The following is a 27315-nucleotide window of genomic DNA, read 5'->3' as shown; positions in this document are numbered from 1 at the left end:
GGGATAGATCAGAAGAGTCACTCATGCAATACCTTTAATACCTAAACTCTAAAGGCAAAAAGATAGGATTAACTAGTGAACATCACAAATGTTGTATTAAGTTCTGGAGGTATACATGAACAATTATAATTTGTAAATTGTATAGCTGGTTATTTAGCACCTACATCTAGTAATGGTATTCTTCATTTTAGTTCTGGACATCCATATACATAAAAAATAAATACTCCATATGGGGAGCTCTTAAGAAATAAGAGAATTGTAGTAATGTGAATTAATTTCTAAACGAAAAACAAAATGTAGGATCAAGACTTTTTAAACCAGGATATCTGATGAAGACATTACAAAAACCAATTGATGTGGCCCAAAAAATTAATAGATAATAAACAGTACTTTTTAATGAAAAGGAAGTCAAGGATAAAAACGACTGTGAAAGCCATAGGACATGAGATCATGAGAATTGTTACTAAGGAGCACATGTATCAAAGTTCCATTTCGCATTCCCTAAATAGTGAATTCTAGGTAATCACCATAGTGGAATGTAAAATGGTATGTAAGAAAATAGGTATTCCTTAATAGAGATTCCTATCAAGTTGCAATTGCAATTAAGGAATTGTTATGAAGAAGTGCTACTCTATTCATTCCTATGGGCCTGGCCCATAGGTGCTAATGGTTTTGCATTAACTAATTTGTGATTACCAAATTGATAATAGAGAATTAGGTAATGCAAAGCCAAGGGTGCCCAGGGTTCTAAGGCGCCCTTGAAGCACCCCAAAAAAGAATGTGCACATGTACACTATATGGCACTTTGAAAAATTAATTTTTTGTGCATTTTCAAAAATTGAACATGGTTACCATCGACTTGGAGTCAATGGTAATAGCATTTCCTCGATGCACAGTTTGCATTTAGGAAATGCTTGATACATGTGCTTAGGTCATCGCAAACTGCGATTCCCTATTTGGAGTTGCAATTTTAGGTAATCGGAAAAAATTGTGATTACCTAAATTACACTGCCAAAGCGTTCCATACATTTTGAAAGGCTTTTTTGCATTTTTAAACAGTCAAATTTAGTGATATGCACCTTTTGCAAATGCAAAATAGGTTGATACATGTGGACCTGAAGTTTGTGCAGGAACTTTTTCAATGCTCTGAATAAGCACTGGAATTTGTTAGGAACTGATAGGGATTTAGTGGATTTTCTACCCGTTAAACCTCTGGTGACTTTTTAAAATCCTTAAACATTGAGAACAATTTTGAGTCTGAGTAACTAAAAAATATGAGTAGGAACACGTCTGAAAACCGGCACCCTGAAAGCTATTTGAGTATTATAGATGCATACACTGTGTGTTCAGTCAGTTTGTGAAGCATAAAACAAAATCATTTTGGCATGTAAATAGTAACACAGAATTAAGAATTGAACAATTCATAGACTGTAACACAACACATTGAGTATATATGATTACATGCATTTACACAAACCAGTATATTGGCTCCACAAAGCGCAATCTTAAGGAGAGGAGAGATGGACTGAACATATTACCAAATTTAAACCGGGGAAAAAACACAGCTGTAAATTTTACCATTACACATGAACTAGATGAGTTGGAACAATTTTCCACCATAGCGATTGAGCATGTTCGGAAGAATAGGAAAATTGGGAATCTTGAACATAAATTGAGACAATGCGAAACATGGTGGATAGATACCGTGGATTCAGTTAGTGAGGGATTGAACACAAACAAAAACTCCACTCAACCATTAAATAATTCAAACACATGCAATTCATACATGAATCATCTACATTTGTAAATTCTCATCAATAAACTGATGAGAGGGAGATTGTCTTAGGATAGGGTTTGGTATGAAAGAGTGATCAGTGTGCAGCACAACACTCAGGGTGAAAACACCCATTCAAAAATAAATAATTGTTTAACGGTAATTATCACACATGTATTCTATTATAGCAACAAATAAGAAAATGCTAACAAACTCATTAAGTTAGGTTACAACTGGATTGTGACCAGAGGTGAGTTTCTTCCAAACATCCCAATTGCCGTTCTATTTTTATGTCAGAGATCACTTCCAAAAATGAGCATGTGCATCTTTTAATTTTTAATCCTACTCAAGAACAGTCTCTTTAGCATCCATTGAGTGCATCCTATACATTGTTTTGGTAAATAATCATTGTAAACTATTGCTCACTATTTTAGAACAATGCATATTGAATAAAAATTGCAAAGAGACATTGGGCTTAGGTTATGTTCAGTGGGGCTTGGTGAGAAATTGCTCAACAGGAAGTCCCAGTATTGACTGTATGCTAGGGTGAAATAAGCTGCAGCATTTCAAGCATTCCTAGTTGTTTTCAGTATTTACTGACACTATCTTAAGATGCCAAGATCAAAAAAAGAGAGTGAGAAAATTAAGTAAGCCCATTCTTCCTCCCATTATCCATACAAAAAATAAACTGAAAACGAGCTTGCTACCATACCAACAAGTTGTCACAAGTGTTTTCCACTCAAGTTTCAGAAAAACCTGTAGGTGTTTCAAAAGAACTCTCACCCACCAACCTAGCTGGTGGCATGCTTCATCATTAGGCTCCCACCTTGGAGGCCTAGTGCACCTAAGGTGTGCTACAACTTATAATTACAGCAAAGTTAGTTTTTTTTGGGTGATACAGTGAATTTGTGAATTCATTTATCTGCAGAGATTTGTGCAGGTAGGGGAATGTGGAGTTTGGCTCTGTACACGGTCTCTAGAGACACTGGACAGGGATTAGAATGTGACTGAGCGTGCTAACTGACATTGCGCCACCTTGCTACGGGTCTCTGAAGATTGGGCTGAGGAGGTAGAACACAGGGGGATCAGACGCTTTCCCTGGTGACATCACAATTGTTGGAAACAATTTCTGTTTTCCTCTGTTGTTATGCTATGAAAGACGATAACCAAATTTCCATCTGCTTTTTCAGGCTAACAGCCTCCAATGGAAACCATACATATCAATTGCATGCAGTTATGCATAATTATGCAAATACAAAACCAGCATTTGCTCCTATATATTAGTTTAAAATGTGTCCCTGTGTCCATTGGGGAGTCTTACTTTAGAGGTTAAATGAAAACTTAGATGGAGTAGGAAAATAATAAGAACATTTTCACCTAAATAATGTTAAAGTCCTGCTCCAATGTAAATGTTAAATGGCTGGTCGTGCCAGGACCAGACATTCACAGGAATTAGAAAAAACACAGAGGTAGCAGGTGAAAGAGGAATGACGTATGAAGTGGGAGATGGTACCACAGTAAGTGGGCCGTGTTAGGGAGACCTATGCAATGTTAGACTGATTATCAAGGAGATTATGAGGTAACAAAAAGTTCAAAAATGTTGGGAGTCCATCTCTCAGAGTATCCGGACCTCTCCAACTAAGTACCAAATATTCAGAGTTGTCTAAGATGTCAATCACAACTTTGAAGTGAAAAACATCTGTTATTCATCTGTACATTTTCAGATTTTTGCTATGTATGTCTACTAATCACATACCTTTCAGCATGTATGTGGGGTCAGAGGAATAATGAGGTCATCCCTGAACCTCTCTGATTCTCCTCGGGACCTCCTTGAGAGCGGCCAATGACACATAAAGTGGGGAAAGGGAGTAAAATACATAGGAGGGTTCTGTAATGTCACAAGCTAAAGTGTTTAGTGACTGCTGGCATTGTTCTGGGTGGACACCAGGAAGAGGAGATAAAGGCTTTGCAGGGGTACAGCTGGAGGCTCTGAAAGTATGGGGGCCTCTGGAGTTAGTGGGGGGCTAGGTGCAGGTCCATATGGTGGTGGGCCCTGCACTTCGAACCCCCGTTGGTCTTCTTCGATACCACAATAGCTTCCTCCTTCTGGCTGGTGGTGTCCACATCCGCCACCCCCACAGTTGTCTCTAGATCCTCGGCTCAGAGTCTTTTCATGACAGATCTTATCTCAGGGTAGGTGTGCACTCTGGGGGCAAGAGGCCCAATTAAGTGGAGGGGGTGGTTGCAAACCCAAATTGTGGTGGGGCCTGCTTGTCGAACTGCATTGACTGGTCTTCATCAAGGCAAGGCATAGCAACAATAGCAACCTTCTCCTGGCTGGTGGTGTACACATCCCTTACCCCTACAGTTGCCCCTACAGCCTCCACCTAAAATTGTTTCATGACAGATCCTATTTGTCTCTGGGAGGGCACGCTCTCCCCGCTTGTATTCGCTAACTCCTCTGCGCTGGTGATGGATAGCTGTGGTGCCTGCCTTGCAATCAAGGATCTCCATTGCCCTGGGTCCTGCTCCAATGATGTTTGGCCAGCCGGGTTTGCGGAGTAGGACTCTAAGAAAAAAAAAGAAATTTTGAATTCATATGTTCAATACTACATATCAAATTAACTTTATTTAAAATGAATACTATTTCCCTAAATACAGGAATTTACATTCTGCAGTCTTCACCAAATGCTTATGTAATGATTATTACAAACTTTCAAATTGTATGAATTGGTCATTTCCCCAATTATTTTGAATGAGGCATTTAAAGAAGGAGAAAAGTCTGTACAAAGTGGGTTGTTTTATGCGTAATCGTATAAGGAAACTTCTGAAGGCGATTTTGCAACAAACTCTAAAACAAGACAGAAATGCTTTCTCAATGAATTTTTGTGTAAAATATTTAAAATAATCTTTACTCGTGCAAATTTAAATATATTTTATGGCAACAATATGGTAGCTTCATTCCTTTCATAACAAACAAACAACACAGATTTAAAACAACATGGAATATGAGAACAAAGCTCAGACTCAACACATGACTTGACACCACGCTCAAAACTCTTGAGCTGGTAGGTCAATGTACAAAAGTGCACTTAGCACCTGACTGATGCTCAAATGTTTCCAACTGAACATAGGGGATCGGCCAGGCTGCTTTCACGACCCCTTGAACAATGGTGTACTGTGGTGGTATGGAGAATGTGGCTGGTAGAACAGACCCAAAAAGTCACTGGCCTTAATTCAGTCCCAGCAACAAGGCCCTCCCATCTCCTACGGCATTTTTGCCTCCACTGGTTGCAGAGCATGAGTGAACAATGTGAATGTTTGGACATATGTGTTATTAATGAGAGGTGAATGTTATAGAAAATAACGTGGCCATTTGTTTTTAATTAGAGCATAGCATGTTTGTTGGTTTCTCAATTATCCACAAAGACAGGCCCGAACACAAAGGTAGTGGCATAGCAATTATCCACAAAAGTGACCTCTCCATCTCTGAAACTCCCACCTGCCTGTACAACTCCTTCGAATGCCTATCGGTCAACTTCTAATCTCCCACTCCTAGTTCACTTCAATGCCATCTCCTATACCATCCTCCTGGCAACTCCAAAGAATTTGGAGCTCAGCTGTCGGATCTGATCACCCAATCCGCACTCAACAGCGACCACAGAATAATTCTGGGCAACCTCAACTTAAGATGGAACGAAACTAAAAACCCGCTCATTAAATCTCTCAACACCCTTCTGCAAGACAACGATATGATCCAACACTGTTCAGAGTAAACGCACCATAGAGGAGCGATCCTGGATGCAATCATTGTGGACAAAAATGCAATCACGATTGATCAGATCATCCCGGTGGACTGGTCAGACCACCACATCATTCTCTTTCATATCAACCATTCGGCCCTATCCCTCCCACCCACTCAAGCCTCCCCTAAGTGGGTCAGGAACACTTCCAGTGTCCCGCTAGACAAGCTAGAAGAAGTACTTAGCTCACTCCTCCCGAACACGACGGGGCTCCTTTCAACTACGGAACTCACCTCGCTCTACCATTCCAACTTGGAGCTCACCCTGGATCAGCTGGCACCTCTAAAACTAAAAAACCCAGAAGCATCCCCTCTAGGTCTTGGTACTCCACTGACATTAATGAGGAAAGAAGACACCTCAGATCCCTGGAAAGAACTTGGAGGAACAACCCCACCTCCCTCCACCGGGATCAACTCAAGGCAGCACGTAAAAACTACTATAATCATATCAAGAGCAAAAAGACATCCTTCTTCTGTTCTGCCTTAGACAATGCTAAAAACCGCCCCAAAGAACTCTTCAACATCTTCAGGAACCAAACCTCCAATCCAGTGACAGCCTACTTGGCGGCGTCCAAAACCCATTGTGACAACTTTGCAAGCTTTTTCAATGAAAAAATCGCCAAAATTGATCGATCATTCAGCTCTAAGCCCTCCTCTCGCACAGAATCACGGACTCCTGCAACTAACCACAACACCCCAGCAACCTCGTCTATCCGTTGGTCATCCTTCCGGCCTGTCCAGGACGAAGTGATAAGCAATATTATCACCTCCGCTAAACCCTCGTCACACTCCCTCGATCAGCGACCCTCGAGACTGACCACAGAGTTGAAGCTTACTCTAGCCCCGATCTGGGGCAAGATCATCAACAGCTCTTTGAGCGAGGGTTCCATTCCTGACTGCCTCAAATTAGGACAAGTCACGCCACTTCTAAAAAAAAACTGGCCTTGACCCCAAGGACATGAACAACTTGAGACCGGTTTCGAACCTTCCGCTCTTATCCAAAATTCTTGAAAGATGTGTGCTTTCAAAGTTAACCCAACACCTAGAGAACACCAATCTACTTGACCCACACTAATCAGGGTTCAGAAAGGACTGCAGCACTGAAACCGCAATCCTAAATGTCCTAGATGATCTGCACATGTCACTCGACTCCAACCAATGTAGCCTTCTCATCCTCCTAGACCTCTCTGCTGCGTTCGATACAGTTGATCATACCCTGCTAGTCAATGTCCTCCAGGAGAGAGCGGGCATTGAAAAGACGGTTCTAAATAGGTTCTCCTCTTTTCTCAACAACCGCACTCAAAGAATAAAAATCAACAGCTTCGAATCGGACCCCCTCCTCTTTAGTAGAGGAGTTCCACAAGTACTCTCCCCGCAACTTTTCAACAAAACAGAAGTCCTCATCTTAGGATCATCCCCCTCCGCCTGGGACGACTCATGGTGGCCACCGGCCTTGGGAAACGCACCCATACCATTGGACCACGCACGCAACCTGGGCTTCATCCTGGACTCCTCCCTCTCGATGACCAGACAAGTCAACGCAGTCTCATCATCATGCTTCAACATCCTACGTATGCTCAAAAAAATCTTCTGTTGGATCCCCACCGAAACAAGAAAGACGGTCACCCATGCACTGGTCACAAGCCGACTGGACTACGGAAACACCCTTTACGCCGGAACCACAGCCAAACTACAGAAAAAACTCCAACGCATCCAAAACGCCTCAGCCAGACTCATCCTAGACATCCCCCACCAAGCTCACATTTCCGGTCACCTGAAAGACCTCCACTGGCTCCCCGTCAACAAGAGAATAACGTTCTGTCTCCTCACCCACGCACACAAAGCCCTCTACGACCTAGGACCCGAATACCTCAACACGCGCCTGTCCTTTTACACCCCCTCCCGCCAACTACGATCGTCCAATCAAGCCCACGCCGCAATTCCACGCATCCAAAGATCCACCATGGGAGGAAGATCCTTCTCCTACTTAGCGGCCAAGACCTGGAATTCTCTCCCCACCTACCTCCGCCTTACACTGAACCACCTCTCCTTCAGAAAACAACTAACAACTTGGATATTCGACAAGTAAAGCACCTCCCCTCCCTCAAGAGCCTTGAGACCCTCTGGGTGAGTAGTGCGCTATACAAATTTTAGACTTGACTTGACTTGACTAACATCTACATGGAACCCCTCACCTCACTTCTAAGGAACTCCAACATCCCCTTCCAACTCTACGCGGATGACACACAACTCTATCTGGAAACCACATTGATCGCAGACATTCACAGACTGAACGGTACACTCAGGGAGCTCAAACATTGGCTGTCATCCAACCACCTCAAACTTAATGAAGAGAAAACAGAAGTGCTCCTCATCTCGAATAAAGATGAAAACCCCCAAATAGTAGAATGGCTCAAAGCCTTAAACGCCCTCCATGTTTCTCTTGTGCCAACGGACTCTGCAAAATCCCTAGGGATTACTCTCAACCCCAAACTGGACATGAAAAAACACATCTCAAAAACCGCCAAATATGCGTTCCTTAACATGAAACTTCTCCACATAATAAAACCCTTCCTACCCCCAAAAGATCTGAAACAGGCCACTCAGGCACTGGTGCTCTCCAGAATTGACTATGGCTTCACAGCACTGACTGGAGCAGCCAAAGTTCACCTGGGATCTCTTACCACTACCCTCAACACCGCAGCAAGAATGGTCACAGGAACAAAGAAATATGAGCACATCTCACCGGCAGTCAAGGAACTGAAGTGGCTCCCTATAGACCAACGAGCCAGCTTCCGTACAGCTTGCCTCACACACAAAGCCCTGCATAGGCAAACCAGAATATCTGGCCACCAAACTCAAAAAGGCCGGTCAGTCCAGGAACCTCAGAAGCTCCAACATGCTCCTACTCATCCCTCTGAAATCACAGAAACACAAAATCTCAAATAAATCCTTTGCGGGTAATGCTCCCAGGATCTGGAACTCCATCCCCCCCCCATATCAGAATGAACGCCTCCTTCCCGAAATTCAAGATGCTACTCAAAGCCCTCTTCCTTGAGCGCTCTGGATCGTAACGAGAACCCCACGTCTGACTGTGAAAGACCGCTATCTCTTTGATGCCAGAGCCAGATGATTCGCTCCTGATCGCCATCCCGTGATGCGTTCAAGTTGATGTTGTGCAGACTTTACTTCCCCCCTGTGTTCCTTGTTCTTGTTTTCCGTCCACATTTTCCTTTGGTGCATATTTGTATTTGCTGTCAAGCGCTCTGACCCCCCTCAGGTCCAGTTAGCGCTATACAAAACTTCAATAAATAAATAAATAAATTATGTACATCTAATTGTCCCGAAAGATATCTATGGACAGAGTGGTAGCCCATCATTCATCATTGACAAAAGACATTCCAACCAAATGAATGCAGCAACCAAATTAGCAATTCAAGTAACAAATTAGTTAACCAGTCGATCTGGCAACCGTGTACCCATCCCTCTATTCTTTAACCCCTTCGACGCTCATGACAAGCTCAGCTCGTCATGAAGTACACCTCTTGTACACTCATGACGAGCTGAACCGCGTTTTTTTGAATTTTCCAGCACACAGCGGAAAAATGCACCGCATCGATGGTGTTAAACTACTCCAGGTACCAGGATTCTGACGCAGATCAGGGTCAAGATTTGTATGCAAGCCCCATTGAATAGTGATGTGTAAAACACAAAAGGCTACAACAAGCTTGCACACAACTTTTTGGGAGCACACCAGCACCCCCGCCCTCTGCCTAGAGTCATGACAACTCAATTTCGACTTAGGGATCTTGTAGTGTAGTTCCTATGTTCCCAATAGGCTCTGCGCTTTGGAATAATATAAACAGCAGTGTAGACGTAGGACTGAGGTCGACTAGGTCTCTACTAAGATTAGGTGCACAATATTTTGGAACACTGTATCCTTCAACGTTGACTAAACCAAAAAACTATACATAGGATTCTCATCCTACTAAGTTCCGGCGGATTTTAACCTTTTACCCACTCCAGACGTCTTTTGGAGTATTTACGGGAAAAAAGGGTTCTGTGTGAAAAAGCACGACTGAGTTACTCTAACGTCTTGCGTTAGATTTATCACCTTACCAAACATTGGGCGCCATGTAGTGTAGTTCCTATGTTCCCAATAGGCTCTGCGCATTGGAATAATATAAACAGCAGTGTAGACGTAGGACTGAGGTCGACTAGGTCTCTACAGACTTAATCAGTTTTGCCAGCTAGCTCAGAGGTCACTGGAAACTTTCTCGAATGTTCAAGAAGGAGTTAACTTCCCTGATTAGACAAGAAGGGATTAGTTTCTGACAACCATAAAACATGACAACTTTGCTCCCTCAGAATAAGAGTGTATCTCTAGAGTCGTGTGAAAACAATAGACAGCTATTTCACTCAGTCAAGTGTGCATACTTAGTTTCACCAGAGTGCAGAGAAAAGAGAGACGGGCGTTTTCAATAAAAGGTGTTATTTATTGAGCAGTCTTCTTTCTCATGCAAGAGAAATGAATTGCCACAATTGCAATACTCATAGTAAAGTAAAGTGCGTACAGTAAAAGGAGTATTATGAAATAATACTGTAAAAGCATTGATATGGTTTCTTAGCCATATGATACTTTAAAATAGATAAAATATATACATACATTTATACTTTGACTAACGTACTCAACTGGTGCTTCTAAATACGCCTACCCCGGTGTACCTGACCTAAGCCTAATACGTGGGAAGGAGTAAGTAAGTAGCAGTTTAAGTTAAGTTGGTTTTGCCAAGAATCTGACTCAAGAATTCTCTTTAAGGGTTTAGTCAGCTCTGTACCTGGGTAATAGAAAGCAGGAGGTCTGGTATCTCTCTCTCAGGACTCGATATCCCAGTAACCCGCGAGGGTATCTGGAAACACGGGAGCTGGATTTCTTGGCAGGAGCAAAGACAGCGTCTCTCTCAGTGCGTCAAAACGGAGGGGCGGCGTCCGTGGGCTCTCGCATCAGCTGGGCTCTCGGGCAAGTAGATAGCCGCTCTGCTCCAAACCACTGTGTGTTTGCTTAAGGCAACGTTGGTATATTTATACCTGAAAGGTGCCGGGTTTGACGTAAGGTTGGACATAAGACGTCAATAAAGATGTCACTAAGAACCGCCCGTTTTTACAGTGCTCACAGGAGTTCTAGGACGAAATCAAAACAAAAGCAATGGGGATTTCCCAGGTTGCTGGAGGTTTGGTTTGTTTAGAGAACTCGTTGTGCTTTCTAGGAGTCCGGGGAAGTAGCCTTGCTTAATGTGGACTGCATGGGCTACGACTAAATATGGATATGATTGTTATGCCTTTATAAGGATATTATTTATTATAACCGTACAAGGGCATAAAATAGAAATATCGAATTAGGTTTCTAGATAGAAACACAATACCCACTCCACGATCTAATGTCCCTCATTACTAAAACTAAGCAATAGTAAACATATAAAAGTGCATGTGTTTTCCAACCCACCCCAAAATACATACTTTGCATTTGAAATGGTATATGGTAAATACACGAAAATGATTATCGGTACTGTACGTTTTTCAAGCAGTGTTATCATTCAGTCAAAAGGTTGCATATAATTATCAGCTGAATGATTTGCGAAAATTACACATGAAATGGCTCTTAATACAGAAGAGAAGGTCGAGACCATTCCATCACATAATAATACAAATGCTTGTACATGTGCTAGAGGCTGAGGTAATATATTGTCTCTAGAGTTCCTAAAATAGAAGCTCTGTCTCTAAGAATAGTTCTACTTTAGGCAGAGTACATGTGCCAAAAAAAGGTAAATATTTTGGAAGGGAAAAAAATAATTTCGCTTTCAGGGGAAAAACAGTTCCAAATATTTTCAGTAGCTTTTGTTTATCAAAGCTGAAGGCCGAATTCAGAGTTCAGGGAACGCTGTGTGCTCGTTGCTTAAAAAAGTTATTCTTTCTGTTCAGGGGAGAACATCATTTCAGACAGACTCTCCAAAAATTGGTCTACGGCTTCAGGTGAAAGTTCGACCAAGTTTGAAAATGCCGCAACAGTACAGTTGTGAGAATGATTGCTATCATCGATGTCAGGATCAGCAATGCTCACAGAAGGTCGTACCTGGGTGATGCTGCTCTCATCTCGTACTTCATTGCCACATAATCGTAGTGATGAAGTCTCAACGAATGCCGTAATCAGAATCGGTAGCCGCTGGGGACAACACGATGCATGAGCCGTTACAGGACTTAGCAAAGTATCTGTATCCAATGGTACTGCTGATGGTAGTGTAAGACAGACGTCCAATATGCATTCTTCTCCGCATAGCATACATCGAAGCACAGGTAAGATGCAATTCTGCCAGATGGGTCTGAATGAAAGAAACCAGGTCATATTCAGATCTCTTAGCTGGGCTAATCCAAGGACTTTAGTTATGCGGTCCCGATAGCGTATAGCTAGGATCAATTCTTCCATCGTTGCTGGAGTCTTGTCTGTGACTTGGCTTGCCATATCGGAGCAGAAGGATCAAAAATAAAATTCCTGCTATGAGTCCCAAAAGAAGTGGTAGGCCGCCAAAGACAGAATGGACAAAATTAGGAAAAATGCCCAGAACTGTTTTGAAGGGAGTTAACAGTCCCGAAAAAATTGTCTTTAATACATGTGGGATGCCACTGGTATCTGACATATTCAGGATTTGGCTTAGCATTTCTACGAAATGCACAGGGCAATTTGTTGATAAAAGGGTATGTATCTCTGCCGTTGTCCTTGCAACTTGCAGATCATACGTTTCTTTTGATGACGTTAAGGGCACAGTTGTCTGTAAAAGAACAGACTTTATTCTGCTTAAAGTATCAATTTGAATAGAAGAGATATTCAAAGAAGGCCAAACTGTTGCCTCCATATCTGGATTGCTGTTTGGATACAATACTTGCATACAGCAAGTGACCATGGAACTAACGCTTACGAGATAGGCTTTCCCTGGCACCAAGCCACAACAGCTGTGGTCCACTATTAGAATATAGCTCCCGTTAGAAAGCCGTCTAAAAAATGGCTCTATCTGTGTTGCAGGTGTGCCGTGCTGGTGACATGAAAGGTTATTTGAAGTCCCTTCACAGGCCCCATGCAAGTTAACACCTTGACACAGAAGTATACCGCTTAGTGATTTTTTACAATTTTTACCACTAAGAAATACATTCTGTTTCTTTTCACTATAACATGTGTGTGTATAAGGTAGTTTCCATGTTGACTTGATGTACCCTTTACCCAACCTTTCATACTGGCCCGCTGGTATATACTCTTGGCAGTATTTAAATTGGAAAGTTGTTATCGGAATTGTTATTATTCCGTGTATTATCCATTCAATGACAGGTCTTTCTGACATTGTCAATGGTAATCTCTCAAGTTTTTCAATGCTCAGAATCGTATAGTCTGCTCCTTTTTGTGCCAAACTGATTTGTTTATCAGTAAGGTTAAAGATAGAAAATAATGACGTTACGTTGATTAAATGCCATGGCACGTAGCCTGAACGCAGATTTTGCAACGTCCAGCCAATCTGTACAATAGAACGTAATTGGGACTGACCATGTTGTAACATTAGTAAGTCCTGCTCTATTATATCAATAGCAGATGATACAATACTCTCCAGTGAATACATTCTGGAGGACAGAGTCGTTAACCCATTGTCCACAACAGAAAGTGATTTTTCCAAATTAATACGATCAATTTATCGTATTTTTTCTGCTGTTTCAATTTGCATTACTTTCCAAGCTTCGTTGTACGCATCGTATATACCGGCCGCTATGAAACATTTTTGACGCTGTTTGCGTGGTCCCATTATGAAATCAAGCAAGTCAGCACCGTCTTTAAGTAAAGTCAAGTGTTGCTTAATTTCAGCCAGTGTGGATTTCTGTAGCCACTCAAGGCATAGTTTGCCTACACTGTATGTTGTAACTATCCCTGGATGTTGTCTCTGGGAGTATCTTGGGTCTGGCCTGGTCATTTTGAACCCTGTATTTTGTTCAGGAATCTATCTTGCCAGTTATTTGTGTCTGTGGGCCAGATCAACCGTTTTTTCCAATCAGGATATGTTCTGTTTTGGTTAAAAATATGGGATACATCTATCTCAACATCTGTAGTGCTATTACTGTCAGGTGTTGGATTTGGAATAGACGGTTTGTTTAAATCTTTTATCTTGGCTAGGCCAAGACAAGTAGTCTGTTGAATGGTATCATTCAAGAATATTATTTGTTCTGGGATCATGCAGGCTCTAAATAATGCTTCTAAACCTTGGACCTGCCAATCTTTGGTACCCCAGATGGTTTTTGTTTCAATGTTGTTTTTCCAGAAATCAAAACCAAACGTATTCATTTTTCATAAAATGTTTCTGAATAGATCAATTTAGTATTTGTCAGCATTGTTTTTACCCCTGTCTTATTTAATAGTTTGAAATAAAACGTTTCTGCATCACTTGTGTTAAACCCTGAGAAGTATGGACATTTTTTTGTAAAATGTTTTCGAACTGCTTTTAGGTGGAGTTGCACAATGTTCCCATTGATTATAATTAAAAACATTTCTAGGTTGAGACGATTAATGCAAATAGTGATGTGCAAAGTGATTATACCAATACATCTCTTCATAATTTTATGAACCCTGTAAGTAATCATGTTCTGTACATTTTGCTGACATTACTAAATCTGACATCATATCATTAATACTTTCAAAGTCCCAATCATCAGAGAATGTACTCGGTTTTACAAAGTCACTTAATGAAACCTTGAATTGATGTGGATATTTCAAGAGCTCAACCGGGCCATAGATTTCATAATCCGTTTTGTCCCATGCTACCCCACCGGGTATTGGATTGGCTGTGACATTCACTGATGATAGATCCCTTTTCTCGATGTGAGATGACTTGTGTGGCTTAAGGACCAAGTTGATGTTCTGACTTGCTGTGTCCATTGTACTGTACTTTTCCTCAATGAATTTCCCCAAACAAAGAACCATGATGAGCCAAAGCAGGAGGAAAAGTACACCTAACACAATCCAAAATTCAATCCATGGAGCAATCAGGTAGGTTTCTTTGAGTTGATGAAAGAATTCAGTTACTTTGTCTTTAAAAGTTTTTATTGCTGGCGTTTCTTCCGGTTCGCTTGGATCTTCAGAAAAGTTATCGAAATCGATGAAGTAGCCAGATGCAGTTCTGTCAATTGTGGGAATCGCTTCCCGATTTTCATTTGCTTTTGCATTTTTTGTTTCATTAGCATAGTCTGAGGCTACATCGTTGTAGACAGGTGTTTCTTGACGAACTGTTGCAATTTGGGTTTCAAGAGGCACAAGTTCCATGGCTTTGTTGCATAGTCCTTTTTTATTCACTGCAGGTTTATCGAATGTGATTAGTCTCTCAGTTTGAACCTCTTGTATTGTAGAAAATTTTGCTATTCTGCTATTTCTTGGGAGTCCACTGGGCCTACTACTTATTATTGGCCACATGATTGTGGTTTGACCAGGTCGATGGATACAACTCGGTTCTCCTTTTTACCAGCAAGGGGCGATAGTACAACTGATCTTGTTCCGCTGACAGCTAAGACAGGTACTGCTTTTCTGTAAGAAGGCCCAAATTCGTTCTTCACCGCGATCTTTTCTCTGACCAGATCCCCAATCTTTGGAATCCAGACAGGCCTTGCTGGGACAGGTAGTTTTTCTTCAGTGGCTGTTGGCTGCTGTTTTAACTTTATGTTGCTCAGGCTTTTTCTTGTTTCATTTAATTCCTGTAAAACAGCCAAACGGTCTTTGATATCAAAGCATTTTTCCTCTACCACTGAAGTCTGACTATCAAGGTCCTGAATATGCATTCTAGTCCCGAATAATAGTTCGTACGGACTGAAACCTTTTAGAGAATTTCTTGGCAGATTATTAAGACTACGTTGGACACTTGTTAAATGTTGGACCCACCCATCACCCGAACCTAATACCCTCGCTGTTATAGATTGCTTTATGTCCCGGTTTTTTCTTTCCACTACCGCATTTCCCTCAGGATGGAAGGGACAAGAGTACCGCAATTCAATGCCCATGCTGGTCATGGCCTCCTTGTAAGCTCGAGAGCTAAACGCAGGACCCTGGTCAGAATGTAGCATGCCAATTGCGTATGTGCCGATAAAGACTCGCAAATCTTTTATAACAGTTCTGGCGTCAGCCGAGCACTGGGGCCACATTTTAAGTGAATCTAGTATTAAACATAAATGGGACGCATTTTTCCTGTTGGATCTTCCGTATAGATAGCCTTATGCTATCTAAACGAAGAGCCATGGCAATACTCCGGCCGGTTCGCCACTGCGATCTCTATTGCAGTTTGGACAGTTTATTGCAAATTTGTGATGTTGTAAGCACATTCCCGGCCACCAGTATTCTGATTGTAATTCTTTCAGAGATTCCTTGATCTCTTGGTGCCTTAGACCTAATCCCATATGTGCGTCTGCTATTAAAAAGACTCTCCTGTTCGTGTTTGGAATTACTCTATCCCCCACTCCAGGGATTCGAGTAAAAGGAACGGAGTTTGCGTCAATTATGTATGTATAATTGAGTGGATAGTTCACGGGTAATGCTGCACAGTCGCCTTGTAAAGACGTTTTTACCGCCAGCATTGTTTCCCCGTCTATGTATTTTTCTGAACGCTTTTTTGTGGCTACGGAAGCCGGTTGACCTGCTTCCGCTGTGGCTGTGTCAGCCAATTAATTCCCTGCAACGTGAACGCCATCACATTGATGACTCAGTGTATGTATCACGTGAGTCTTTTGTAGTTCTTTCTTTTAAAGAACTACTTGTTCCCAAAGCTTTTTATGCTTTATTGTGGCACCTGTGTCATCTTTGTAATCGTTTTGAACCCAGTTCTGCAATTCAATATTGTAAGACTTGACGCAGTAATGCGAATCGCACACTATTAGTGTCGGGAATTCACGATCCGCAATATCGAGCGCCATCTTTAAAGCTAGTAGTTCAGTTCGTTGAGCCGAACTATCTTTTACAGATTGAGTTATTGTGACCAGTGGTCTCAATTTTCCTTCGTGCCACCGGCATTTAACAACCGTGCACGCAGCACTGTAAGCTTGCTTACCCCCAACTGCGGGTTGTGCTGATCCATCTGTATATATTATACAGGCGTAATGTTTCAGAGGCAGAATTTCGGTTGGCAGAGGATATTCTTCTTCATATTTTAGATTTTTTAGTTTTTTCATTTTCTGGTCAAAATAGTATTTCACGTCTTCTGCAGCAAGAGAATTTTCCCATTGTATCCATTTTGGATCTAATGCCACAGCAGTCAAATTGCATGGGCTTGTTAATGCCTCGAAGGCTGATTCTGCTGTTAAAACAGTTATCCTTTTGCCTTGGGCTTGGGCTCTTTCTTTTGCTACAGCAGTTTGAACTGCATTTACAATATTTCCCGTAAGACTGAATGTTTTTTCAGCTTGTGTGTACAAATGTGATTTGTAAGCTATTGGTACCGTTTCTCCCTCATTAGAAGTCAGGTACGTGAATCCGCATCTTCCTGGGATGACTCGGATTACAAGGTTGCGTATGTTTTCGCGTGTTTGCAATTTAGTTTTAGCTAACATGTCTGTTTGCAATGATCTCAAAATTTCTGTGTGTTTCTGAGTCCAATTGATTGGTTTAAAATCAGGTTTTATTAATTCATAGAGAGGTTTAACCCTCTCAGCATAATTTAGAATGTATGTTCTTCCAAAATTCAGGAAACCTAGTATTGATTGTAAGTTCTTCAGCGTTTTTGGTGCTTGGAGTACAGCACACTTCTCTAAGAAGTTGTCTGCTAGGCTTTTGCCTTCACTTGATAATTCATATCCTAAAAATAGGACAGTTAGATGGGCAATTCGTGACTTTTTAAAATTGAATTTGTAACCCTCAGCTGCAAACCTAAGTATTATGGTGTTTACTCTTTTCAAGTGAGTCTCCAGGTCATCATCTGTGAGATAGATGTCATCGACATAAGATAATGCTTCATCATCAGATATTTGTATTAACTCTGTTACCCTTGCTGAGAATAATCCTGGGCTATTCTTGAATCCCTGTGGGAGTCAACAGAAATTTTCTGTGACCCCATTATTGAGAAAGCGGTCAAATACCTGCTTTCAGGTGCAATATTTTGACACAAGAATCCATTACAGATGTCTAATGTTGTTTTGTATTTTTTACGCACAATGTTATTCATTAGTGCTGCACTGTGTGAGTTGTGTACTGCAAATGTTTTGCAACATGAGTTAAGGTGTCTGTAGTTCAAAACTAGACGATATGAATCGTCTGGCTTGGAGACAGGAAACAAAGGATTGTTCATTTGTGAGGTGCATGTTTCAATCACCCCCTGGTATTCAAGTTGATCTAAGATCTCCCTGACTTGCTTTTTAGCTTCTTGTTTAATTGGGTACTGCCTTTGTGCAGTGGGTTGACATTTTAACTGTATTTTATGAGGAGGAGAGTCCTCATCCCATCCTACATGATTTTTATATAATGCAGGAGCTTGGGCTACTGCCCATTTTCTTGCATATGAATATTTTCTATGAATTGGAATATGATTTGAGAAGGCAGGCATAATCATTTCTTCGCCATGAGGGCACTCCCTGACAAACTCTGGTGGTCAGTCTTTCTCAGCTAAAAGGATGTCATAGCCTTTCGAAAGATTATCCCAAAAGAGACCTTTAACTTTCCTTGTCTTATCTCCCTCTATACGTAAAGTTATCTCGTATATTTTATGAGGTTTGCTAACCCTGGTATCCGCAGTTTCCACCTGAATGTATTCATTCGTGTCCACTGTCTCCAGAAGATTCATCAGGATCTTGCGAGCTATGGTCACTTCTGCTGCGCTGTCTAGCATTGTCTGGGCCCACTCTCCGTTTTTCAGTTGTGTCCTCAGTATCCTCGGCATGTTTAATTATTTTAATACTGGCTACCTTCTTTCTTGGAAATTTTAATTTTTTACTTTGATGAGCAGGCTCCTTGTCTTTGGACTTGACGTACTCTTTCCCGTGTTCTGACCGTCCTCTTCTTTCCAATTTCTGTGAGGAAGTCTGAAAAGATCGAGAGGGACGTGTATCAATATTTTGATATCTATCAGGTTTTTTCAAATTATCCCTATTTCTAAGGTTGTACCTTTTCTCAGAGGGCTCCCTCTGGGGAGACTTGTTTCCTCGGTCAGGAGATCTTTCTCTTCGTTGAGGAGACCTTCCTCTGGACTAGAATCTTTTTTCTTTGGGAGTGGATTGTTTATTTCCATCCCAGATCTTTTTTGCAGTATTTAGATTATTTTTGATAAAGGTTTTTTCAGGATTTTCAGTTAGTTGGGGTTTTACTGGTTTCCCACCCAAACTATCTCTACCTAGTTCTTCATAGGATTTTTCTATGATTCTGGCAAGTTCAAATGGCTGTTCTGCTATATCTGTTTCTTTCAATTTCTGGAGGTATTTTGTGTCCTCCATCGCCAGTTGAACTAATTCTCTATATGCCTTTGTTAATTCTTTTATTTTAACTAAGAGTTCTTCGCTTGACATCTTATCAATGTCTGGATGTGGTGTGTAGCTGGCTAGAACTGGCCACGTTGCTCCTGGTCTCCCCAGTGGACCGAGCCTGGTGATGTGATTATTATGTTTTAGGGCGCCTTTAAACCAGAGCAGGTGCTCTTGGTAATTTAATGGGATTTCAATCTCCTCGAAAGGAGTGTATTCATCCGGAGGTTGCTCTATATTGTAATAGTGGAATTTGTGTGTTACAGCGTTTGCTGCTGGAAAGTTTATCCATGAATAGAATACCTCTGTCTGCCGATATTCATGGGCCTCTACCACAAATATGACTGTACCACCTCGTGATGCCAGTCCATTTTCTATAAGTTTAGGAGTTATAGTTTTTCTTATGTTGACCGGAATGAGTATAACATTCGGGTCATTGTCTCGAAAACTTGTGTCATCCGCTAGGAGTTAAGCTGCTATTCTAGCTGCCTCCCTTTCGTCTTCACTTTCCCCCATTTTACTGACAGAAAGCTTTTTGTTGCAGATCAAGTTTCAAGGAAACAAAGATTAGGTGCACAAGATTTTGGAACACTGTATCCTTCAACGTTGACTAAACCAAAAAACTATACATAGGATTCTCATCCTACTAAGTTCCGGCGGATTTTAACCTTTTACCCACTCCAGACGTCTTTTGGAGTATTTACAGGAAAAAAGGGTTCTGTGTGAAAAAGCACGACTGAGTTACTCTAACGTCTTGCGTTAGATTTATCGCCTTACCAAACGTTGGGCGCCATGTAGTGTAGTTCCTATGTTCCCAATGGGCTCTGCGCATTGGAGTAATATAAACAGCAGTGTAGACGTAGGACTGAGGTCGAGTAGGTCTCTACTGACTATATTAGACTTCATTAATTTTGCCAGCTAGCTCAGAGGTCACTAGAAACTTTCTCGAATGTTCAAGAAGGAGTTAACTTTCCTTTTTTTTTTTTTCTTAAATATTTTTATTATAATTTTTTCACAACAATTTTACCCCTCCAAATTATTACAGTCATCAGCTTTCCAACACCGAGCATATATATTGTATATCCCAAAATAAATAAATAAGTATAATACAGATCTTGCAACAATCCTCTACAGAAATGTATGAGAAAAAAAAGGAGAGATTACAGAACTAATACAAGGGAAGTACAAAAAAATAGTATACAGAACAGAGGAGAGGGAAGACCGAAAAGCAAATACAAGTATAAGCCTATTACCCGACTCCCGCCCTGTTTTGTTTAGTCTTCCACTTCGTAATAGGTTGCCATATCTCCTCTCCCAGTTCTTTTGTTCTCCTGCCCTTCCTCTCATAGATAGCTTTCTCCAGATTGTATGAGGCTAGCAATCCTGCTAACCAAGTTTGAAATGTTGGTGGTGTCTTATCTAACCATGCCCTTGCTATAGTAATTCGATAGACAGCTGTCACCATAAACAAAAACCCTGTGTGGCCGTTTTCATACTCACTCTTCACCCCCAACAATATCAGTTCATTATTAAATATAATCTTAATGTTTAGTGATTTCTCCAGAAAATCTTCTATGGCTCTTTTCAGGGTGTACAATTGGGGGCATTGTGCAAACATATGTACTATATCGGCTTCTGTTGCATTATATCTAGGGCAGGTTATACCTTCCGTCCCACCCCACTGTGCTATTTTTGCTGGCGTGTGGTAGAGACTGTATAATGTTTTGTAATGCTGTGACTGCAGTGTTGCCGAGCATAAAGCTGATCTTCCTAGATCTAAAGACTTCTGAAATCCTTCCGGGGAGGTCTCCACCTTTTCTATCCATTTTTTTGAGAATTTCTCTCTATCATCTATTTTATATGCATACAATTCTGCATGTAGCTACCGTATCTTACACTGTTTACTCTGTTCTATATAGTCCAATAATCTGCAGTGTTTAAATCCTAGCAGTCCACCCCTTTTATCCCTCAGATAGCTCCTCACCTGTAGATATTTGAAAAAGGTGTTAGTGGGTATTTCAAATCTTTTTTGTAGCTCTTCAAATGTTCTTGGCTCAGGCACCCCTACTGTGCCAGGCAGAGGTATTGACTGTATCCTTCTGCCGCAGAGGTACCCCTACTGTCCATCTGCTTCCAGATCGCCCTGTGACTCCGCCTGCAACACAAAATAGACCGTTAACAGTTCAAACCTGCCTGCCGCTCTGCCGCTGGGTCTGGGCCAGGGAGGGAACAGCGCAGAGCAGCCCAGGAACGCGACGGCAGGAAAAGGCCGAGCCTCGCTGCTGCGCTACCTTTAAACCCCTTGGGGCCGCCCCTCCCACCCGGTGACCCACGCCCATTGGACGCGCCTGAAAAGGGGGGGGGGGCGGCCAGGACCTGACGCGCACCGTTTTGCTCGCGCGGGATGTGGGACTAAGATGCTGTCTCGCTTAGCTCCCCTTCGTGTCGCGCGGCCAGCGGCATAGTGCCCACACTCCCAGCGCTCGCTCCACTTTATGCACCATAACACTTACATACCAAGGAAACTCATGAGACATATTTGTGGGAAAGCAGTGGTGCAGGTTTATTTTGCACAACAAGTAGCAATAAGGTGGGTCATCTTACAGGCGATCCAATGCGGCAGCCCCTCGCTGACCCGCATGCCTCATGAGCTATTCTTGCACGGCGAGTCGATGCTCTGACGGTGCAGTCCATCATCTCTGAATATCCCCCCGGAAGGGTTTCATTAGCCATCAATCTAGTATATCTGCTAAATCTACCGATTCCTAATTTTTTCCCCACCCCCTTCCAGATTGTATACACGGCTTTTAAAGTTTTAAACCTAGTGTTCTTAAAAAGTCCATAGTCTATTGTATTCAGAAGCCCATCCACCGCGCCTTCCCCCAATACAGTTCTATACACATTTGTGAATTCATATCCTCCCCCTATTAATCCTTGAGAGTACTGCAGAGCTGCGGCCCAATAATATAATTTGAAATCCGGTGCACCCCAGCCCCCTTTTTCGCGTGTAAGTGTCATATATCTGTAAGCCCTTCTAGTTTTCCCTTGTGCCCACACTAACCTATTAAGAATTGTTTCTAACTTAGCAAACCAAAATTGTTCAAAAAGAAGAGTTATGGCCCTAAACAGATAAAGAAATTTCGGCAATGTAACCATTTTAATTACATTTATGCGTCCCATTTACGTCAGGTGTAGGTTGTGAATTCTTTCTGTATTGCTTTTAACCTTAGCTAATAGTGGTTCCATATTTAGCTTCACTAACTCCGCTAAGTCTGCTGACACCCTTACTCCTAAGTACACCGCCTCCTTTACCACTCTGGGATCTGAATAGAGTATAAATTCATTCGTAATAATCTGAGTTTTCCCCTTATTAATTGAGTATCCTGCTAAATCCCCAAAATCTGCTGCCTCTTGCTCTATTTCCCTTAAAGCCCTTCCTGGTTCCGTAGTTATCAGCGCCACGTCGTCTGCGTAGGCGAATACTTTGTATTCTTCCTCCTGTATCACAACTGGTGAGATGTTAATATTGCCTATCAATCTCCTAAGTAGCGGATCCAAATATAAAGCAAAAAGTAGGGGTGATGCCGGGCAACCCTGTCTGGTGCCACGTGTAATCCTAACCATTTTTGTATAAGACTTGTTTATTTTCACCCTGACCTTTGGTTGCATATACAATACCTGTATAGCACTAATAAATCCTTTACCTATGTCGAACCACTCCATTACTTTCCACAAAAATTGCCAGGAGACCCTGTCAAAAGCTTTTTCAGCATCAAGGAATATGGCTGCGACAGGGTCTCCTGCTAACTCAGCCGCGTCTAATATTGTAATTAGCTGTCTAGTATGCTGAGTGGTCCCTTTCCCGGGAATAAAACCATGTTGTGTCTTGCTTACTAATTTCTCGATGACTCTGCTCAGCCTTTGTGCAAGTGCTTTGGCGTATATTTTGGCATCCGCATTTAGGAGAGTGATAGGTCGATATGATCCTGGGTCTAATGGGGGTTTGTCTTTTTTCAGTATCACAATTATATTTGCATCATCCCAGGACTGTGGCGCTAATTTTTGCATCTGTGCCTGTCGAAAAGTCTCCATCATATCTTTCCCAAGCCTATCCCAAAATGTTTTATAGAATTCAGCGGGTATTTGATCTGGCCCTGTAGCCTTACCCCCTGGTAGATTATTCACTGCCATTTTCAGCTCCTGCAGTGTTAGCGGTAAATCTAATTTATTTCTTTCTTCGCTATCCAGTCTCTCATGTGGTATCCCTGTCAGGAAATCCCTGCACCCTTCTACTATATCCTCTACCTTCTGGTCATACAGTTTCTCATAGAATTCTCTAAATACCTCCTGGATATCTTCTATTTTGTTTACGACTACCCCAGCACTGTTTCTGATTTCTTTGATCTCCCCTGCAGCCAGATTTTGTCTGATTCTAATAGCCAATAACTGTCCTACCCTCTCGCTATACTCGTAGCACTTTTCTTTTTTGGCAAGGTAGTTCCCAGCCGCCTTTTCCATTAGGGCTTCTCCCGTCTCTGCTTTCTTGACTTCTATTTCTAGTAAAATATCCTCTATATCTGTTGTGTTTTGTCTCGAAACTGCTCTATTTAGTTGCTCTTCTAATCTGCTCATTTCTTTTAACCACCTGTCCATCCTTAATCTCTCCATCTTGCTCCTCTTTAACGTGTAACTCAGGGTTTCTCCCCTTATCCCAGCCTTAAATGTATCCCAGACTATTTTTGTTGAGGCCGTTCCCCTGTTAATTTCCCAGAACTGTTTAATCCATTCATTCATCCTATTGATATAACTTCCATCTTTTAACAGTCTTCTTTCAAAAGTCCATATGTATGGTTTGATGCTCCCTCTGTCTACCCATGGCATGGTTGTTATCAATATATTATGATCCGAGATCATTCTAGGCATCCGCTCTATCTGGGCCCCGCTTACTTTGTCATTAGACACTAAAATATAGTCCAACCTTGCAATCGTTTTATGAGGAGCTGAGTAAAAAGTGCCCCCTGAGCCAGGTGGGTTATATTGAGACCATAAATCAGACAGAGCGTTATTCTGCATTAAGTTGTTTACAGCGTGACAAATTTTCTTTTTCCGGCCTCCATACCTCCCTCCTCCTGATCCCCCCAGCCCATATAAGCCATTAATATTGAAGTCACCGCAGAAAATGACAGACTCTGTCCATAATGCGAGCTCCTGATCTAACCATTCAAACATTTCAGGATTATCATTGTTAGGGCCATACACAGCTACAATTGTTAGATTCCCAGCTGTGGTCTTTACTTCGATTATAACTAAGCATGGGCGTAAAATCCGCTCCGCTCGCGGATTTTTCGAATTTTCGGCAAATTCGCAATCCGCGAACTCTCGCGAATTTGTCGAAAATCCGTGAATCCGCTCGCGGCGGATTTTTTGCTTGGTTGCGGCGCGCGGCGTGGTGCACGGCGTTCACTTTCCGTCATTTTAGCGTTTGCCGAGTTGTTTTTCTTTGCGAGTGACGCGCCATTTTAGATCTTGCTGCGTGTTCCCGCGGGAGTTTGTCGGCCGCGAATACGTACTCGCGGCTTGCCACCTTGCACAGCACACCTCGCGAGAGTTCGCAATTGCGAACACGTAGTTGCGGCGGAAAGGAACAATCTCGTACTTGCGAAATAGAGATTTTGCAATTTCGCACAAGAAAATCACCAGCAAACAGGATAAACCTTCAGAAAATTATGATTTTTATCAGAATCACTCCTCAGGTTGACATTTGCATGGCCTTTTTTTTTGCAAGGAGTCCATTTTGGGGGGGGAGGAAGGAAGTGCCCCACAGTCTCCAACTTCCTGTTCCTGTCCAGCAGGCTCCTCCCAGTGCTTTGTCCATCTCCTGGTCACTTTCATTTGGATCTGGAGCTGGAAGGATTACTTTTTGTGGGTGCTGCTGGATATTTGGATTTGAGGCCTTTTTGACTGTCTTTGGATCACTTTTGGATTAGAAATCAACTTTCACAAGTAAGTTTGTTTGGGGCATTACAGTTGCTGCAAGTACAATTTTTGAACTTTTTCAGAAAATTAAATAAATTATATTGTGGGTAGCCACAGTATCCAGTAGGACCAGGGTTGGTTATGGGTGCATGATACAACTGTTTTGTTGAATTTAAACACCATTGAGGCCATGGATGGGCTGGGATTGTGCAGATTTTATTGTTTTTTGTCGTTTTTTTGGGCCTGCTGGTGTGGCCCTTTGCCCAGGGGTGGTGAGTGAGTGTTGCATGGGCCTAGTCTTTCTGTGGGGTGTCTTCTTGAATTTAAACATAATTGAGGCCATGGATGGGCTGGGATTGTGCTTATTTTATTGTTTTTTGTCGTTTTTGGGGGGCTGCTGGTGTGGCCTTTTGCTTGCCCAGGGGTGGTGGTGGTGCATGGACTGAGTGTGCCTGTGGTGTGGTCTCACTCTCTTTGATGTAAACATCATGGATGGCATTGGATTGTGGTGATTTCTGGCTGTTTTTCTGTTTTTTGGGGGTGTACTGTTGATGTGGACTGGCCATGTGGGTGGTGGTGGTGGCCATCTTGAGTGCTGGCTGGTACAGGCAACATGTGCTTGGGGTGTAAGGGGGCCATTTTGAGGAGAGGCAGTGTCTGAGGCCTGCACTTATTTTGCCTACTTTTCATCCCTTATGCCCAGGGGTAGTGAGTGTTGCATGGGCCTAGTGTTTCTGAGGGGTGTCTTCTTGAATTTAAACACCATTGAGGCCATGGATGGGCTGGGATTGTGCAGATTTTATTGTTTTTTGTCGTTTTTTTGGGCCTGCTGGTGTGGCCCTTTGCCCAGGGGTGGTGAGTGAGTGTTGCATGGGCCTAGTCTTTCTGTGGGGTGTCTTCTTGAATTTAAACATAATTGAGGCCATGGATGGGCTGGGATTGTGCAGATTTTATTGTTTTTTGTCGTTTTTTTGGGCCTGCTGGTGTGGCCCTTTGCCCAGGGGTGGTGAGTGAGTGTTGCATGGGCCTAGTCTTTCTGTGGGGTGTCTTCTTGAATTTAAACATAATTGAGGCCATGGATGGGCTGGGATTGTGCTTATTTTATTGTTTTTTGTCGTTTTTGGGGGGCTGCTGGTGTGGCCTTTTGCTTGCCCAGGGGTGGTGGTGGTGCATGGACTGAGTGTGCCTGTGGTGTGGTCTCACTCTCTTTGATGTAAACATCATGGATGGCATTGGATTGTGGTGATTTCTGGCTGTTTTTCTGTTTTTTGGGGGTGTACTGTTGATGTGGACTGGCCATGTGGGTGGTGGTGGTGGCCATCTTGAGTGCTGGCTGGTACAGGCAACATGTGCTTGGGGTGTAAGGGGGCCATTTTGAGGAGAGGCAGTGTCTGAGGCCTGCACTTATTTTGCCTACTTTTCATCCCTTATGCCCAGGGGTAGTGAGTGTTGCATGGGCCTAGTGTTTCTGAGGGGTGTCTTCTTGAATTTAAACACCATTGAGGCCATGGATGGGCTGGGATTGTGCAGATTGTATTGTTTTTTGTCGTTTTTTTGGGCCTGCTGGTGTGGCCCTTTGCCCAGGGGTGGTGAGTGAGTGTTGCATGGGCCTAGTCTTTCTGTGGGGTGTCTTCTTGAATTTAAACATAATTGAGGCCATGGATGGGCTGGGATTGTGCTTATTTTATTGTTTTTTGTCGTTTTTGGGGGGCTGCTGGTGTGGCCTTTCGCTTGCCCAAGGGTGGTGGTGGTGCATGGACTGAGTGTGCCTGTGGTGTGGTCTCACTCTCTTTGATGTAAACATCATGGATGGCATTGGATTGTGGTGATTTCTGGCTGTTTTTCTGTTTTTTGGGGGTGTACTGTTGATGTGGACTGGCCATGTGGGTGGTGGTGGTGGCCATCTTGAGTGCTGGCTGGTACAGGCAACATGTGCTTGGGGTGTAAGGGGGCCATTTTGAGGAGAGGCAGTGTCTGAGGCCTGCACTTATTTTGCCTACTTTTCATCCCTTATGCCCAGGGGTAGTGAGTGTTGCATGGGCCTAGTGTTTCTGAGGGGTGTCTTCTTGAATTTAAACACCATTGAGGCCATGGATGGGCTGGGATTGTGCAGATTTTATTGTTTTTTGTCGTTTGTTTGGGCCTGCTGGTGTGGCCCTTTGCCCAGGGGTGGTGAGTGAGTGTTGCATGGGCCTAGTCTTTCTGTGGGGTGTCTTCTTGAATTTAAACATAATTGAGGCCATGGATG

Source organism: Lissotriton helveticus, chromosome 8, assembly GCF_964261635.1.
Source record: "Lissotriton helveticus chromosome 8, aLisHel1.1, whole genome shotgun sequence".
NCBI classification, from domain to species: domain Eukaryota; kingdom Metazoa; phylum Chordata; class Amphibia; order Caudata; family Salamandridae; genus Lissotriton; species Lissotriton helveticus.
The sequence above is the reverse complement of the archived record's forward strand: the minus strand, read 5'-3'. Positions refer to the sequence as shown.